Source organism: Rana temporaria, chromosome 6, assembly GCF_905171775.1.
Source record: "Rana temporaria chromosome 6, aRanTem1.1, whole genome shotgun sequence".
In the NCBI taxonomy this organism is placed as follows: Eukaryota; Metazoa; Chordata; class Amphibia; order Anura; family Ranidae; genus Rana; species Rana temporaria.
In genome coordinates, this window is record NC_053494.1 from 26,833,835 (window position 1) to 26,850,789 (window position 16,955).

General features: G+C 47.1%; 1 protein-coding gene across 1 annotated transcript in view; it reads left to right on the forward strand.

Moving 5' to 3' along the window:
- The window catches only part of LOC120944384 (Grid2 interacting protein), a 148,296-nt gene that overhangs the window by 16,303 nt on the left and 115,038 nt on the right, over positions 1-16,955 (forward strand).

The following is a 16,955-nucleotide window of genomic DNA, read 5'->3' on the forward strand; positions in this document are numbered from 1 at the left end:
AATTGTCGCCACTGTGCCCATTCATGCTGCTGTGCCAATTGTCCCCACTGTGCCTATTGTCGCCACTGTGCCCATTGATGTCACTGTGCCCTTTGTCGCCGCTGTGCCCTGTAAAATGCCTCTTTCCCCCCCCCTGCCTGGCACTTACTGGAGTCAGCCATCCACGTCCTCGACCCTCGATGTCTTCTCCCGCCCTCGATGACGCTTCAGCCAATCAGGTTACCGGTAGCCAGAACCGGCCAACCTGATTGGCTGAGACGCCTGTCAGTCTTATCCAAGGAACGCACCCCCCGCGCGTTCCGAGGATAAGCTTCCGGGGACCCGAGGGCTGTACTCGGAAAGCCTATCAGAGCCGCTGGCTCTGATAGGCACTTCCTTACAGCCAACCAGCTGCCGTTATTCAGATGGTCGGTGCGCCGCTCATATCTGGCCATCTGAATAGAACAGCGGCAGCGGCGGCAATAGCATAGATTCGTGCAATGCACGAATCTATGTTATTAGACTCAGTGGCGGTGAGAACCAGAGGGGGCGGCGCTCCAGCGCCCTCTATGGACGAAACGCCACTGTTACTAACCCTTTGCCACGCTCCCCCTCCTCTCTGTCAGAGCCCTTATAAAATACCCAATGCTTTCCTGTATAGGGGACCACGTGATATCTTACTATCATGTGATGGAGGGATCAGAGAAAAATTATCCAAGTGGGACTGAGATTTCAAGTCTTATTTATTAGGAGTGAAGAAAATACACACATTTTGTGAGCTCCTTGGATCCAGCTCAGCTGCTCCCATAAAACTGGGATCCTCCCAAATGGGTAGCAAGGGAGCAACTCAAAGCACAAGAATACAACAGGTGTGCCAAGCTAAAGGTAGAGTTGAAAATCCTTTAATAATTTTTTTTTCAACATAAATTAAAAATAAATAACGCGTTTGGGGCACAAGCTCTCCCTTCATCAAAGATTAAACAAGCTCACATGGACTCAAGGAACTTATTTAGCAAACAAAACGTGCATTCAGATGTATAGTAAATATTCAATATACCACAGTCTGAAGCATGGGTCGACAAAACCTGGGCGCCCGGTCGCAATTGCGACTAGAATTAGCGACCAGGCGCCCAGGGAAGGAAGCTTAGGCCTTCAGAAGGCTGCAAAGCCGCGGCCTCAATCCTGTGTCTCCGTGCGCCCCTGCCACGCGATCGCGTTGGGTCGTGCCAGCCGGTAATTGAGGCTGCGGCTTTGCGGCTTTGCGGCCTTCTGCAGGCCTAAGCTTCCTTCTGTGATCTGGCGCCATCTTGTGGTGGCCGTTGGCATGACAAGTAAAGCAGCAATTGCTAATAGGGCTTCCCCAGTGTTTTCACTGCCATCTCCTTCCCTCTAGTTAGAGCCCACAAACATTATATATATTTTTTATTCTAACACCCTAGAGAATAAAACGGCGGTCGTTGCAATACTTTCTGTCACACCGTATTTGCGCAGCGGTCTCACAAGCACACTTTTTGGGGAAAAAATACACATTTTTTAACCTCTTCCATACCGGGCAGTTATACACACTTCCATACCAGGCCTATTCTGGCACTTCTCTCCTACATGTACAAATCATAATTTTTTTGCTAGAAAATTACGCAGAACCCCCAAACATTATATATGTTTTTTTAGCAGACACCCTAGGGAATAAAACGACGGTCATTGAAACCTTTTATCTTGCACGGTATTTGCGCAATAATTTTTCAAACGCCTTTTTTTGGGAAAAAAATTGTTTCATGAATTAAAAAAATTTAAAAACAGTAAAGTTAGCCCAATTTTTTTGTAAAATATGAAATATGATGTTACACCGAGTAAATAGATACCTAACATGTCACGCTTTAAAATTGCGCACACTCATGGAATGGCGCCAAACTTCGGTACTTAAAAATCTCCATAGGCAACGATTTGAAATTTTTTACAGGTTACCAGTTTAGATTTACAGAGGAGATCTAGTGCTAGAATTGTTGCTGGCACTCTAACGCACGCGGCGATACCTCACATATGTGGTTTAAACGGCGTTTACATATGTCGGCGGGACTTGCGTGTGCGTTCGCTTCTGCGCGCAAGCTACCGGGGACAGGGGCGTTAAAAAAATTAATTTTTATTTCTTTTTTTTTTATATATATTTATTTCTTTTTTTACACTTTTTTTTTTATTTTTTTTATCACTTTTATTCCTATTACAAGGAATGTAAACATCCCTTGTAATAGGAATGTGTGTGACAGGTACTCTTTATGGAGAGATGCGGGGTCAATAAGACCCCACATCTCTCCTCCAGGCTGGAAAGCATGAAATCGGTGAAAAAAAATTCACCGATCTCATGCTTGTGGTTGCTTAGCAGCCGCAATCGCGGCTTTGTTTACTTACGGGGACCCGGGCGTGACGTCATCACATCGCGCCCGGGTCCTCCGACGGTCATAGAGATGACTGGTGACCATCTGGTCACCAGTCATCTCTATGCTTCCTGCGAGCGCCGGACGATTCGTTCTCCGGGCCCCCGATGGCACGGGAGAGCCCGGAGAAGCACCGGATGGCGGCGGGAGGATGTCCCCTCCCGCCGCCTGTAAGAACGATCTAGCGGCGGAACCGCCGCTATGATCGTTCTTACGTTGTGCAGAATCGCCGGCAGTTTAGAAGGATATCTGAATGATGCCTCTAGCTGCAGGCATCATTCAGATATCCACCCGCAAAGCCCAGGACGTCATATGACGTCCACTCTGAACGGCAGAAGTTCTTTGTGCACGTCATTTTACTATGGGCCGGTAGGGAAGTGGTTAATAAAAAAAAATAAGACAACAGTAAAGTTAGCCCAATTTTTTTTTATATCGTGAAAGATAATGTTACGCCGAGTAAATTTCATACCCAACATGTCACGCTTTAAAATTGCATCCACTCGTGGAATGGCGACAAACTTTTACCCTTTAAAATCTCCATAGGCGACGTTTAAAAAATTCTACAGGTTGTATGTTTGGAGTTACAGAGGAGGTCTAGGGCTAGAATTATTGCTCTCGCTCTACCATTCGCGGCGATACCTCACAGTGATTTGGAGAAATGTCCCTCTGTCCCTCGTTCCTCCTCATATGTCCTCATTTTGGTCTGATCTATATATTTGTATATAAAATGCACTTTTTATCTATCACAAAGTGTTTTCCAGTGCTAAACCTTTCATCCAATTTCTAAATGGCTGATTTTGTACATTTTAAAAGCCAATATAATGGAAGGGTAGTGGTAAAAAAAAAAAAGCACTTGTGGATTTAATTAATCTTTTTTTGGTTAATTTTCCTTTAACCTCCCTGGTGGTATGATTCTGTCTGGAATTACGTACCAAAAGCGGTACAATTATTTGCAAGGAAATTTGGCGTTTTATACTGTAGGCCTGTAATTCTTAGAAATAACTCACTTAAATCTGACCAAACAAGAATCTAATAGGCATCCCGGGTATGACATTTTTTTAAAAACAAAATTATAAATTATAATATAATAAATAATTATAATTATAACAAATAATAATATAATTCTAATAAAAATTATTCAATAATGTAATCAAATCAAAATCACTGAAATTTGCTCAGTTGCAGAATTGTCGCTGTCATCATTATTTTTATTTTTTATGACGAATTTCCCCACAAATCGCTATCACACAATTCTGCAAGTGATTATAATTTATTATTGCTGTTTTTTAGCTGATCTAAAACCATTTTTGACATAAAGGGACACTTTTGGTTGCTATGGACAATCTACAGTTTGCAGGCAGAAAGAACAGTTTTTATTATATAAAAGTACATGTAGGGCACTGGGCAGACCACTAGGGACAAGGGGGGGTGTGTTTTTTTTTACATACAGTACTGTAATCTATAAGATTACAGTATACTGTATGTAATGTGTTTGTTTACGTTTTTGAATTTGGCGCCGTTCTCCGCTCCCGTGTGTCTTAACGTCGCAGGGAACGGAGATCGGCGGCACAGGAGGACGCTGTGTGAATCGAGCGAGGTCCCGCTCGCTCACACAGCGCGGTGGCATCGCTGGATCCAGGACAAGGTAAGCCAGCGTGCGCTGCAGGCTCTGCATAGCTACCCCGAGCGTGACTCGGGGATACCGATTTCAGCATGAAAAAAACACCCCGAGCCACGCTCGGGAATACCGCCAGGCAGGTTAAGGGGGTGTGGCAGGGGGCGTGTCCTATGCCTACATACGTTTGTTAGTAGGTGTCCCTCATTCCCATCTTAAAATGTTGAGGGGTATGACTATTTGTGGGTTTGGTAGTTCTTGCAAGAGAACAAAGAGAATGGCATAGCTGATTTCAGTTTGTCTGTATGATTTTGGTAAGTACAAGCTCCTCTGGGGTAAGAACTGATATGATGGGAAATATGTTGGGACTTTATAAATGGATTCAGAATATAATTTCATGTTTCAGTGACTGGTCAGAAAAGGTGAAATTACATATAAAAGTTCTTTCACGTGTTCTTGTTGCCTGTAGCAACCAGATTCTTTTAGTTACTTCTCATAATTGCATTGGTAAGTTCACAGCTGTAAGCGAACTTATCACTATGGAAACCAAGATCAGATTTCCGCTACAGTTCTTTTCCATTGTATAAAATAAATGTGCTCAGAAATAAATGATATGCCTTATTTTATAATACTTTCTAAGTGCCAATCCACACAAAACTACTATTTAACAAAAATCCCCGTTCTACACACCTGCTGTGCCTGTTATAGGGAGTGCCAACCATCCTTGCTGGATTTTTAGGCATAAGTAGGTAGATTCACAAAGAGTTAGGCCGGCTTATCAGTAGATAAGCCGGCCTAACTCTGAATCTACGCCGGCATTTGTTTAAGCGTATGCTCAAACAGAGATACGCTTAAACAAAACTAAGATAGGACGGCTTGCGCCGTTCTATCTTAGCTTGCAATTTTTTGAATGGCCGCTAGGTGGCGCTTCCATTGCGGCCGGCGTAGATTATGTAAATGAGCTTTTACGCCGATTCCCAAACGTACGCGAGCCCGCCGCAGTCGACCTAGGCGGCCTAAAGTTATTCCACCTATGAGGTGGAATAACAATGTCAAAGTGTGGCCGCCGTTCCCGCCGCGAGGTTCGAATTTTTTACGTCGTTCGCGTAAGTCGTCCGCGAATCGGGAGTTACGTCGTTTACGTCCGCGTCGAAATCAATAGGTCCGTACGGCATACTTAGCCGCAATGCACCCTGGGTAATGTAGGTGCCCGGCGCATGCGCATTAAGAAAAAACGTTAAAAAACGTGAGGTCAAGCCTCATTAGCATTAAACACGCCCCCCCCAACCCATTTGAATTAGGCGCCCTAACGCCCGCCGTGTTTACACTACGCCGCCTTAAGTAAGGAGGTAAGTGCTTTCTGAATCATGTACTTTCCTCTCTTACTTAAGGCGGAGTAGTGTAAACACGCTAGGCTACGCCGACCTATTTTTAGGCGCCCCTACCTGAATCTACCCAACTATATTCTGAAGGATCTGGAACCCACAGAGGTTGATGGGAAAACCCAAAACTTCCAGATGGACAAAGATTTGTCAGGGAGATCTCACTGTTGGTGTATCCAACCAGGACTCGATATGCTCCAGTCATCAATAAAATATCACTTTAAGGTGAGCAGACCCTTTAAAACTTTTTGTTTTCCAAGCCTTTGCAATGGTTTGCTTAGGAGTCACCTTTGACTCTGACATGACTATGGATGCACAAATAGCATCAGTAGTCAGCAGATCTCACTATCTTCTCCGCCTGCTACGAAGACTCATCCCCTTCATCCCGGAAGAGGATACAGCGGCAGTAGTTGGAACAATTATCAACTCCAGGCTCGACTATGCAAACTCCCTCCTATCTCGGACTCCCCAAATACCAGATTTCTCGTCTACAAGCAGGGCCGGATTCCAGACAAGGCCAGGCCTCGGGCGGCAGTGGGTGCAGGGGCGGCACTGTGGCTGAGAGGAGAGAAAACTCAGGGAAGAGGAGGTGTGATGGTTCTCAATGTAATTTTCGGCAGCAGCAACCCCCCCCCCCCCCCCCCCCACTGGTTCTCAATGTCATTTTAGGCAGCAGCACCCCCCAGTGCTCAATGTCATTTTTGGCAGCAAACCCCCCCCCCCGCCTCTCAATGTCATATTCAGCAGAAGCACCCCCCCTCGCTTCTCAGTGTCCCCCCTGTCCCCCTGTACTGCACAGGCGGGGGCGGCATTGAAGGACCCGGCCTTGGGGTGGCAAAGGGAGTAAATCCAACCCTGTCTACAAGTCGTCCAGAACACGGCAGCCAGACTGATAACGGGGAAAAAACCCTGGGAATCAATTGGAATTGGTATAAGTTTCACGCAACGAAAAATACTTTTAGTTAAACCTGGGAATCAATCACCCCGTCACTGAGGACCCTTCATTGGTTAGCCGTAAAGGATCGGGTCACATTCAAGGCCCTCTGCCTCACTCACAAATGTACACAAGGAATCGCCCCCCAATATTTATGCGAGAAAATAAAATACCACGACCCCAATCGCGTTCTTTGATCAACCAACCAAAATCTACTTCAAATGCCCAAGTCCCGCTACAAGTCTAAAGGAGAACGAAGATTCGCAGTCCAAAGTCCCCGGCTGTAGAACGCGCTACCAACTAACATTCGAACGGAAGAAAATCATCGGGCCTTCAGAAAAAAACTCAAGACCCACCTCTACTGAAGGATAAGGATGGAAATGGATACCAAGTGCCTTGAGGCGATTCAGTTCGCATTTGTAGCGCTATACAAGTTATTCACTCACTCAAGGAAATTTTCTGTTGCGCTCTCGTAAGATCCAAGGAGCTATGATTTAGGATTGCAAACGCTGGAGTCCCTTTAAAACTCTTATTATGATCTGCAGCTTTTTGGATTCTGGTGATATGTGAGCAGAACTAAGCATTAAAAAAAACAAAAAAAACAATGGGGTAGATTCAGATAGAATTTACGCTGGCGTATCCATAGATACGCCGCGTAAATTCAAATCTGCGCCGGCGTATCTACTTTCTGTATTCAGAAAGCTAGATACGCCGACATTAGCCTAAGATACGACTGGCATAAGTCTCTTACGCCGTCGTATCTTAGGGTGCATTCTCACGTTGGCCGCTAGGCGGCGCTCCCGTAGTTTTCAGCGTAGATTATGCAAATTACCTACTTACGCCGATTCACAAACGTACGTGCGCCCGGCGGTAGTTTTTTACGTCGTTTGCGTAACTCGTTTTCGTCGTAACGTTGCTCCTGCTATTAGGAGGCGCAGCCAATGTTAAGTATGGACATCGTTCCCGCGTCGAAATTTGAAAATTTTACGTTGTTTGCGTAACTTGTCTGTGAATGTGGCTGGACGCCATTTACGTCCACGTCGAAACCAATGACGTCCTTGCGACGTCATTTAGCGCAATGCATGTCGGGAAATTTTAGGGACGGCACATGCGCAGTACGTTCGGCGCGGGAACGCGCCTAATTTAAATGATCCACGCCCCCTACCCGGATCATTTGAATTAGGCGGGCTTGCGTCGGGGGATTTACGCTACGCCGCCGCAACTTTACAGGCAAGTGCTTTGTGAATTAAGCACTTGCCCATAAAACTTGTGGCGGCGTAACGTAAATGTCAAACGTTACGCCGCCGCAGATTTGCCCGATTCTACGTGAATCTGGGCCACTCTTAATAATTTTTCTGAACACAGGGCTTCTGCTTTGAGCTTGTGGTGTGCTGTGTATAAAAAGGAGGTTAGCGTGATTACAGCAGTCAGTTGTACACGGCTCGGCTGTCTACGTGTGTCTGTAGGGATGCTGATAGAATGCATTTGCAAAATATGTACATACATTTGGTTATCATGTTTAAAAAATAAATAGAAATTGTATTTCAAATAACATCTTTTTTGATTGTGTCTTTTTGATCTGCAAAATGCATGCCTCCGCGGCCGGATTGCTCATTAAAGCGGAGTTTCACCCATTTAAAAGTCAGCGGCTACAAAAAGTGTATCTGCTGCCTTTTAATAATCAGACACTTACCTGTCCCCACGGTCCAGTGATGCGGGTGCAGGAAGCATCGCTCCTCTACCCCTCCTCTCTGCGGCGCTGGCATTGCAACTGTGGGCGCCCAGCTGTGGCTGCACAGCCGGGCACGCACTGCGCATGCGCGAGCCGTGCTGCGCGCTGTGAATGGCCAGGCAATCTTGAAGCATAGTGAACTCTTTTTTTCTGTAAATCGCCTGAAAGAAGCCTCATCTGCAATCCCAATGTGAAAGCCTTAGTGCTTTCAGAGCCCTTTTACACTGGCAACGCCCAAAAAAACGCTGGTAAAGCGCCGCTAAGAACCCTTTCACATTGGGCGTTTTTCAGGTGCTTTGGCGTTAAAAAAAGCTCCCTCAATGGCAAGGGGCGCTTTAGGAGCGGGGGATTCAACGCTCCTAAAGTGCTGCAAAGAAGCTACTTGCAGGACTTTTTTTGACGCCCTGGCAGTACGGCGCCTCAGTGTGAAAGCACTCGGGCTTTCACATTGGGATTGCAGATGCAGCTTCTTTCAGGCGCTTTACAGGTGCTTTTTTTAACACTAAAACGCCTGAAAAACGCCCCAGTGTGAAAGGGGTCTAATGGTGTGGAGGAAGTAAGATTTAACTCCACCATTTCCTTACCTGCTCTTTTTGCATTACATCATTTTCTACAAAATCCCCGAAACCCTTTAATCCCGTGTGTGCGGCAATACAGCTCAGGTGGTAGCGAGCTCATAATCTGCGTATTTCCATTCAGTGGAAGATAACCTGGCAAAGCTTATATATATATTTTTTCCTGTTTCCTTGTTCTATTTTTGTCTCTTGTTGATCACGAGATTGCAGTTCACAAATCCTCAAATAGCCGAGCTGAGACCGACGCTTTGGGCTCAGGGCGCAGGAAAGATTTGTATTAATAATGGCCAGTATCTGAAGCTTTGCATCGATGTCTTACAAGCCTTTTTAAAGCGAATCTATCAGGATAAAAATATGTCGGCCGCCACAACCCACTTTATTTTTAAAGGTCCACTTTCTAGGGCTGTCATTCTCAACAACTCTCTATGCGGCGAGTCAATGAACTGGAAGAACTGTGCAGGTTAGTCTTAATGACACGTCTCTGGCTGATGTGTCCTATAGTTTATTACCAATCTTCGCTCTACCGTGCTAATTGTCGGGACAAAAAAGATGGGAAATGTATGACTGCCCACAGATTTGAGATAATTGTCACCTGATCTTTCCAATAATGGCAAATGATGACGTCTTTGTGGACTCCCTCCAACCTGTGCGCGTGTGCCTAGTAAGGCTGGATTCACACCTATGCATTCACACCCATGTAATCACCAGTGCCCATCAAATGCAGCCTCACCAGCGCCCATCAAATGCAGCCTCACCAGCGCCCATCAATGCAACCTCACCAGTGCTTATCAAATGCAGGCTCACCAGCGCCCATCAAATGCAAATGCAGGCTCACCAGCACCCATCAAATGCAAATGCAGGCTCACCAGCACCCATCAAATGCAAATGCAGCCTCACCAGCGCCCATCAAATGCAACCTCACCAGCGCCCATCAAATGCAGCCTCACCAGCGCCCATCAAATGCAACCTCACCAGCGCCCATCAAATGCAGCCTCACCAGCGCCCATCAAATGCAGCCTCACCAGCGCCCATCAAATGCAGCCTCACAAGCGCCCATCAAATGCAACCTCACCAGCGCCCATCAAATGCAACCTCACCAGTGCCCATCAAATGCAGCCTCACTAGCGCCCATCAAATGCAGCCTCACCAGCGCCCATCAAATGCAGCCTCACTAGCACCCATCAATGAATGTATGCTTGCTTCCATTCATTCGAGAGTTGGGACACAGATACAGTCTTCCACTGCCACTGCGCCTCTGACACTAAGTACGAATGGAGCGGCGGCAGCCTGCTGATGCTGAGACTTAGGCCCAGATTCTCAGAAGAGATACGACGGCGTATCTCCAGATACGCCGTCGTATCTCTGCGTTGCGCGGTCGTATCTATGAGCCTGATTCTTAGAATCAGTTACGCATAGATTTCTCATAGATCCGACTGGCGTAACTGTGTTACACCGTCGGATCGTAACTGCATACTTACGCTGGCCGCTAGGTGGCGCTTCCGTCGAATTTCCGCATCGAGTATGCAAATTAGCTAAATACGCGAATTCCCGAACGTACGCCTGGCCGACGCAGTAAAGTTACGCCGTTTACGTTAGGCTTTTCCCGGCGTATAGTTGCCCCTGCTATATGAGGCGTATATGCGGCGCACCAATGTTAAGTATGGCCGTCGTTCCCGCGCCGAAATTTGAAAAAGTTACATCGTTTGCGTAAGTCGTCCGTGAATAGGGCTGGACGTCATTTACGTTCACGTCGAAACCAATGAAGTCCTTGCGGCGTACTTTGGAGCAATGCACACTGGGAAATTCCACGGACGGCGCATGCACCGTTCCGCAAAAACGTCAATCACGTCGGGTCACAGTAGTTTTACATAAAACACGCCCCCCCTGATCCAAATTTGAATTAGGCGGGCTTACGCCGGCCGGTTTACGCTACGCCGCCGCAACTTACGGAGCAAGTGCTTTGAAAATACAGCACTTGCCCGTCTAAGTTGCGGCGGCGTAACGTAAATCGGATACGTTACGCCGCCGCAGAGATACACCACTGGACGAGAATCTGGCCCTTAGTTGCTTGTTGCTGAGAGTAGAGAGTAGGAACACCAGTGGCTGGGCGCCCCTAGGCAGCAGTGCGCTCTAGGCGGCTGCCTAGTTTGCCTAGTGGTAGCGCCAGCCCTGTGCGTTCCTCCATACCTAGAAGTACTGGAATTTCTAAAATGGCTGCATCGGTAGACTGGCGCTATATGTTTTGCAATCACCATCTTTTGAATGAGGTTTAAATAGCAGCAAGTCCAGAATGGTCCTTTTATACATCTCCACTAGTCTAGGCACACCTTAAGGCTATGTGGTGAGTCAAGCTTCTCCAGTATGAGTCTATCCTTTCTTATCTAGTAAATATTTCAGGAGACGAAGGTTTGTATAGATAAATTTAGCCCCATTCCTCTGCAATGGGGTCCCTTGTGGCAGTGCTATAAAAATACAGAATGTATTATGTGTACAGGGCTGTGCATTAATGCTCAGAGAGATCCAGGCATGGACTGTAGGATAGCAGCTGGTCTTTGTCTAATCTCTTAGCTCCGCTTTCTGCTCTATAGCTTGTTTTAAAGTTATTTGCTGTTGACCCATCCAGCTGCCAAAGGGTTAATGCAAATAAAATGCTAAGCTTAGGGAGAAGATTTACCGGCTAATCTCTGCAAATGAATTGCTGTTGCGTGCACCAGAGTATTAGCAGCCAAAGGGTGTGCCGTCTGCGACCTAATGGCAAACTGTCACACAATTTGCAAATAATAATAATGGTCAAGGCTGGACGAATCCCAGCAGACCGATCTATCTACAAATAGCAGCTGGTACCTGCTTTTGGTTTCTTCTACTGTTAACGATTAAAGTTTATATTACTTGGTTAGCAAACCACTTCAAGTGACTATCCCTATGGGCCAGATCCACAGAGCAAGTACGCCGGCGTATCTACTGATACGCCGGCGTACTTTCAAATTTCCTGCGTCGTATCTTTAGTTTGAATCCTCAAACCACGACGGCTTCTGGGTTGGATCCGACAGGCGTATGGCTTCGTACGCCTTCAGGTCGTAGGTGCAATTCTTCGGCGCCCGCTGGGTGGAGTTTGCGTTGTTTTCCGCGTCGGGTATGCAAATTAGCGATTTACGACGACCCATGAACGTATGCGCGGCCGTCGCATTTTCTAACGTCGTCTGTAGTCAGCTTTTTCCGGCGTATAGTTAAAGCTGGTATTTTGCGGCGTATAGTTAGACTTGCCATGTTAAGTATGGCCGTCGTTCCCGCGTCGAAATTGGAATTTTTTAATTTTTTTTGCGTAAGTCGTCCGTGAATGGACGTAACTCACGTCTAAGTTAAAAAAATGACGTCCTAGCGACGTCATTTAGCGCAATGCACGGCGGGAAATTTCGGGCCGATGCATTTGCGCAGTTCATTCGGTGCGGGGACGCGCTTCATTTAAATGAATCACGCCCCCTAATCGCCGATTTGAATTCCGCCGCCAGAAATACACTACGCCGCCGTAACTTACGGCGCAAAATCGTTGAGGATTCGAAATTCCGCCAGGTAAGGTACGGCGGCATAGCGTATCTCTGATATGCTGCACGGATGTAATTCTCTCTGGATCTGGCCCTATGACTTTAAGTCCCTGGGTTTAAAAATATGCTACAAAGCATGATTTGGGTTTACATTTACTGGTCCTGCCTCTTATTCCCCTGTTCTTCGCTCTGTTGAATATTTACAACTGCCCAATGAGCCTTCACATTCAATACATCTGGCATTGTTGGATGCCTGCAACCCCCTGCTGCAGGTTGTGGTTCCTTCTGCTGACCCTTACCTCTGTCATGGATATGCAATAAAGTCTGGCAGCTTACCTGATCTCCATGTGTTCATTAGAGGGCTGACCCTCCTTCTGACTGTCTTTTATCACCTTCCTCCCTGTATTGCTCCACCCTAGGACATCCCAGGAAGCCTATATTAACCACTGCACTGCTAGTCTGCTTTGCTGTTCAACCGTGTTGTTAGCTTAAGTTCCTGTCTGCAGTGTGCTACGATTATCTTCCTGTGTAACGTTTTTGGCTCGTCCCTGACTTCTCCTGTTTGCCTGTGATCCTGACCTTTTGCCTGTCTCTCGGTTACCCTTGCCTGACCTCGGCTTACCCATTACTATCGCTTGTCCTGCTTGCTGCTTCCCCTCTCTCCCTGCGGAGCGTGACCTAGGGGATCCCAGGGGTCGCGACCTGGATCCAGCTGCGGCGAAGGCCATCCTCACCACTAGAGGCTCTGGTGAACACAAAGCTAGACTCCGCTCCCTTGGGGATCTTGGGTTCACGCTTCCTCTCTGATAGCAGCAGTCGGCTATTGGGTTCACTACCCTGTGGTGCATCCCTGACCCCAACGGGGTACACTTGTCACCTGGCCAACCTCACTACTATGTCCTGTAGGGACTGGTGGAAGGAACCACAATGCTCAGTTGAGAAACAGGAATCTGACATATGCAATAGTTTTTAAAGTGTATGTAAAGGCGATTTTATTTCTTTTTAGTCTCAGAGTGGGATTAGATTCGATGTCAAGTTTTTATTGCTGTCTGTGTCCCCACTGGGGAGATTCACCATTTAGTCATCCTGGTGACCATTGTCACAAATACCAAAAGTGAGGTTAAAGTACCGGTATATCTAAAACCCAAATTTTTATTTTAGTTTTAGACTAGAGAGATTTCTCTACACTTCCTGTTCTGTTAACAGGAAGTGACGGAATATTTTTCCCCTAGACCACAGGTGTCAAACACAAGGCCCACGTGCCGAATCTGGCCCTCCAGGCCATTTCATGTGGCCCTCGCACCTCTCCTGCAACTGCAGGAGAGCTCCAGCCCTCCTCTGGTCCTGCTCCAGACCCTTACTTTCTGCTTTCAAGCAATGCTTCCAGCTTCTTCCCAGCAGCAGCATAAGGAAAGGGGGGTGCACTGATGTAAGGGAGAGTGGGGGACTCAACTTCTGACGATGGGGTGGCTCTTGACATCTAATGTAAAGGGGAGGGGATGCGCTGGACATCTAATCTTACAGATCCAATCAATTTTAAGGGTAATCATAATGCTAATGCAGCCCACAATGAAATTGAGTTTGACACCCCTGCCCTAGACAGTTGATAGAGGAACAAATGCTGCCATTTAAAAATCCCCCATCCCCATTCCTTTGTTGGGGGCAGTTTACATTTTTGGATTTGTCCTTACTTTTATTTCCGCCGATATTGGTGATCAGGATCGTTGGCAAGAGTAAGGCCAGTCAGCCATAGATGGTGCGAACCACAGGTTGTAGGAAAGATGTTCGCTTAATTCCCCATCAACGTGACAGGGAAATCCATCAACATGACAGGAAAATCTCCGAGCCATTGTGTTCTCCCGGTGGGGGACAAAGATTATTGTTAGTGGCTCAACTTTTGGGTACATTGGGCCAAATCCTCAAAAGGGATACGCAGGCGGATCTGCTGTTCCGCCTGCGTATCCCTGTGCCTATCTTTGGAACTGATCCTCAGAAGCAGTTTTCCGAAGATAGGCAGAAGATCCGACATCTGTAAGAGACTAAGGCCCCATACACACGAGAGAATTTATCCGCGAATACGGTCCAGCGGACCGTTTCCGCGGATAAATCCTCTTGAGGATTTTGGCGGATTTTCATGCGATGGAGTGTACACACCATCGCATTGAAATCCGCGCTGAAATCCTCTGGCGATGACGTGTCGCGCCGTCGCCGCGATTATGACGCGGCGACGTGCGCGACGCTGTCATATAAGGAATTCCACACATGCGTCGAATCATTACGACGCATGCGGGGGATCCCTTCGGACGGATGGATCCGGTGAGTCTATACAGACCAGCGGATCCATCCGTTGGGATGGATTCCAGCAGATGGATTTGTTTGGCATGTCAGCAAATATTCGATCTGCTGGAATCCATCCCAGGGGAGAAATATCCGCGGAAACAGATCCGCTGGCGTGTACACACCATAGGATCTATCCGCTGAAACCCATCTGCTGGGATTTTTCAGCGGATGGATTCTATGGTGTGTACGGGGCCTTACACTGTCGGATCTTAGGATGCAGTACCGCATCCGCCGCTGGGGGCATTTTGCGTCGAAATGCCGCTTCGCGTATGCAAATGAGGACTTACGGAGATCCACAAAGCTTTTCAGCTTTGTTTTTTCTCCGTAAGTTTACGTTTGCATGCGTAAAATTAGGGCTGCTTTTACAAGGTGTAAACTGTTTACACCTTGTAAAAACAGACCTTTTTTTCGATCGCCGCGATTTTTTTTTAAATTGGATATTTTTTTTTTTTCGCCGTATCTTTTTTTTAACCCGACGCAACTTTTTTACCCGGCGCGATCCTCAAAACTCGGCGTGTCGTAAAAACATGCGATGCACGTCGGGAAAAATGACGTCACGGGCATGCGCAGTACGTCCGGCGCGGGAGCGCGCCTAATTTAAATGGGAATCGCCCATTTGTATTAGGAACGCCTTGCGCCGGACGGAGTTAAGTTGCACTGCCGAAAATTTCCAGGTAAGTGCTTTGAGGATCGGCACCTAACTTGGGAGATTTGCAGCAGTGTAACTTAACTCGGAAAAGTTAAGTTAAGCCCGTTTTTTGAGGATTTGGCCCATTCTGCCTGCCCATACACGGTTTGAATCTTGGTTGGTTCAGCAGGACCGTCTATGGCCGGCTTAAATCTAACAGGACACAGGAGGCAGTAATAAGCTGACGATAGTTCTAACCAGAGCTTTTTTTCTCAGAAAATAGGTGCAGGAACTCAACCACGACCCCGTTCAGATTTCACAAACAGTAGAAGGGTCTTAAAGGGGCATTAAATACCAGGATTGCATTACATACAGAGTGCAGAGTTCAGGGGGTTACACACAGAGTGCAGAGCTGTTGCTGATCGCCACCATTACTAGTAAGAAAAAAATATTAATAAAAATGCCATAAAACTATCCCCTATTTTGTAGACGCTATAACTATAGCGCAAACTGATCAATAAATGCTTATTGCGATATTTTTTTCCAAAAATATGTAGAGTACGTATCGAAAAAAAAAATGGAACTTTCGCTTTTCGGAACCCTCCCCCCCCCTCCGGTGTCACACTTGGCCCCTTTCAGGGGGGGAGGGGGGGGCAGATACCTGTGTAATACAGGTATTTTTCTCCCACTTCCCAGGCATAGATACCTGAGCCACCCGTGGGTATCTACGCCACTTCCGGCGACTTCTCCGTGCGCCTTGCTGTCTTCTGAAAGACACACAGGTCGCAGAAGACAGCAGGGATCATTAGGATCGCGCAGCACGAGTCGCACATGCGCCGCAGTAGGGAACGAGGAAGTGAAGCCACAACGCTTCACTTCCTGATTCCCTTACCGAAGATGGAGGCGGCAGCACCCGAGAGCCGAGCGACAGATCAGCTTCAGGTGCCGACATCGCGGGTGCTCTGGACAGGTACGTGTCCTTATATTAAAAGTCAGCAGCTGCAGTATTTGGCGGAAAGGGCTAGCTCGGTTCACCAGGCTCCACCTCTAACTAATTTCACTAAAATATTACCTTTTTCATTTTGTAAGAATTATAACGGCACACGACCCTCAATGTGCCCTCCAGGAATCCTTCATAACTGAATTAATCTGCAACCTGGTTGCAATAAATACATCATGTTCACCCTCTCGCTTGGGGAGGGTTTAATTAAGCCTCCGACATTAAGAATGAATAAAGGCAGACCGGCAACGACTTCAAGAGAGAAATGTTCGCACCTCCCAGCGGGAATTCACTGATATGACAACCCAACGACGTTCTGCTCCGCACTCCGGGGCTTGTAGGCTAAATGTTCACTACTTCGTTATCTGCTAGACCGCGCATCCCTGGACCAAGCAATCCGATGCCTGACGTCTTCCACCGCTTACTACGAGTGGTCGGATTTTTCCATTTCTTCCTGGGAGAGTGGACATCCCCCATTAAGATGCTGGAAAGTGATTTAACAATCTGAGATCGCAGGAACAACGCTCGGGTTAAATCTGTCCCCACAGACATCCCGCCCCTCCCTCACACAAGCTGGCATATTTTTTCCCATCTCATCTGGGTTGCAGTCTCCTCCTGCAGACGCCAGCAGCTGCCGAGCTGAGCTGAGATTTTAGGAGGAGGCTGTCGCTGCTGTGGGTACCACTTGCAGAGGAACTAAGAGTTTTACCGCTTGAGAATGAGCGCTGCTGGGTCATAATGAGCTGCTGGGGGTAAGTGCCAACGTCTAATCCCTTATTACTGCATGTTTATGATT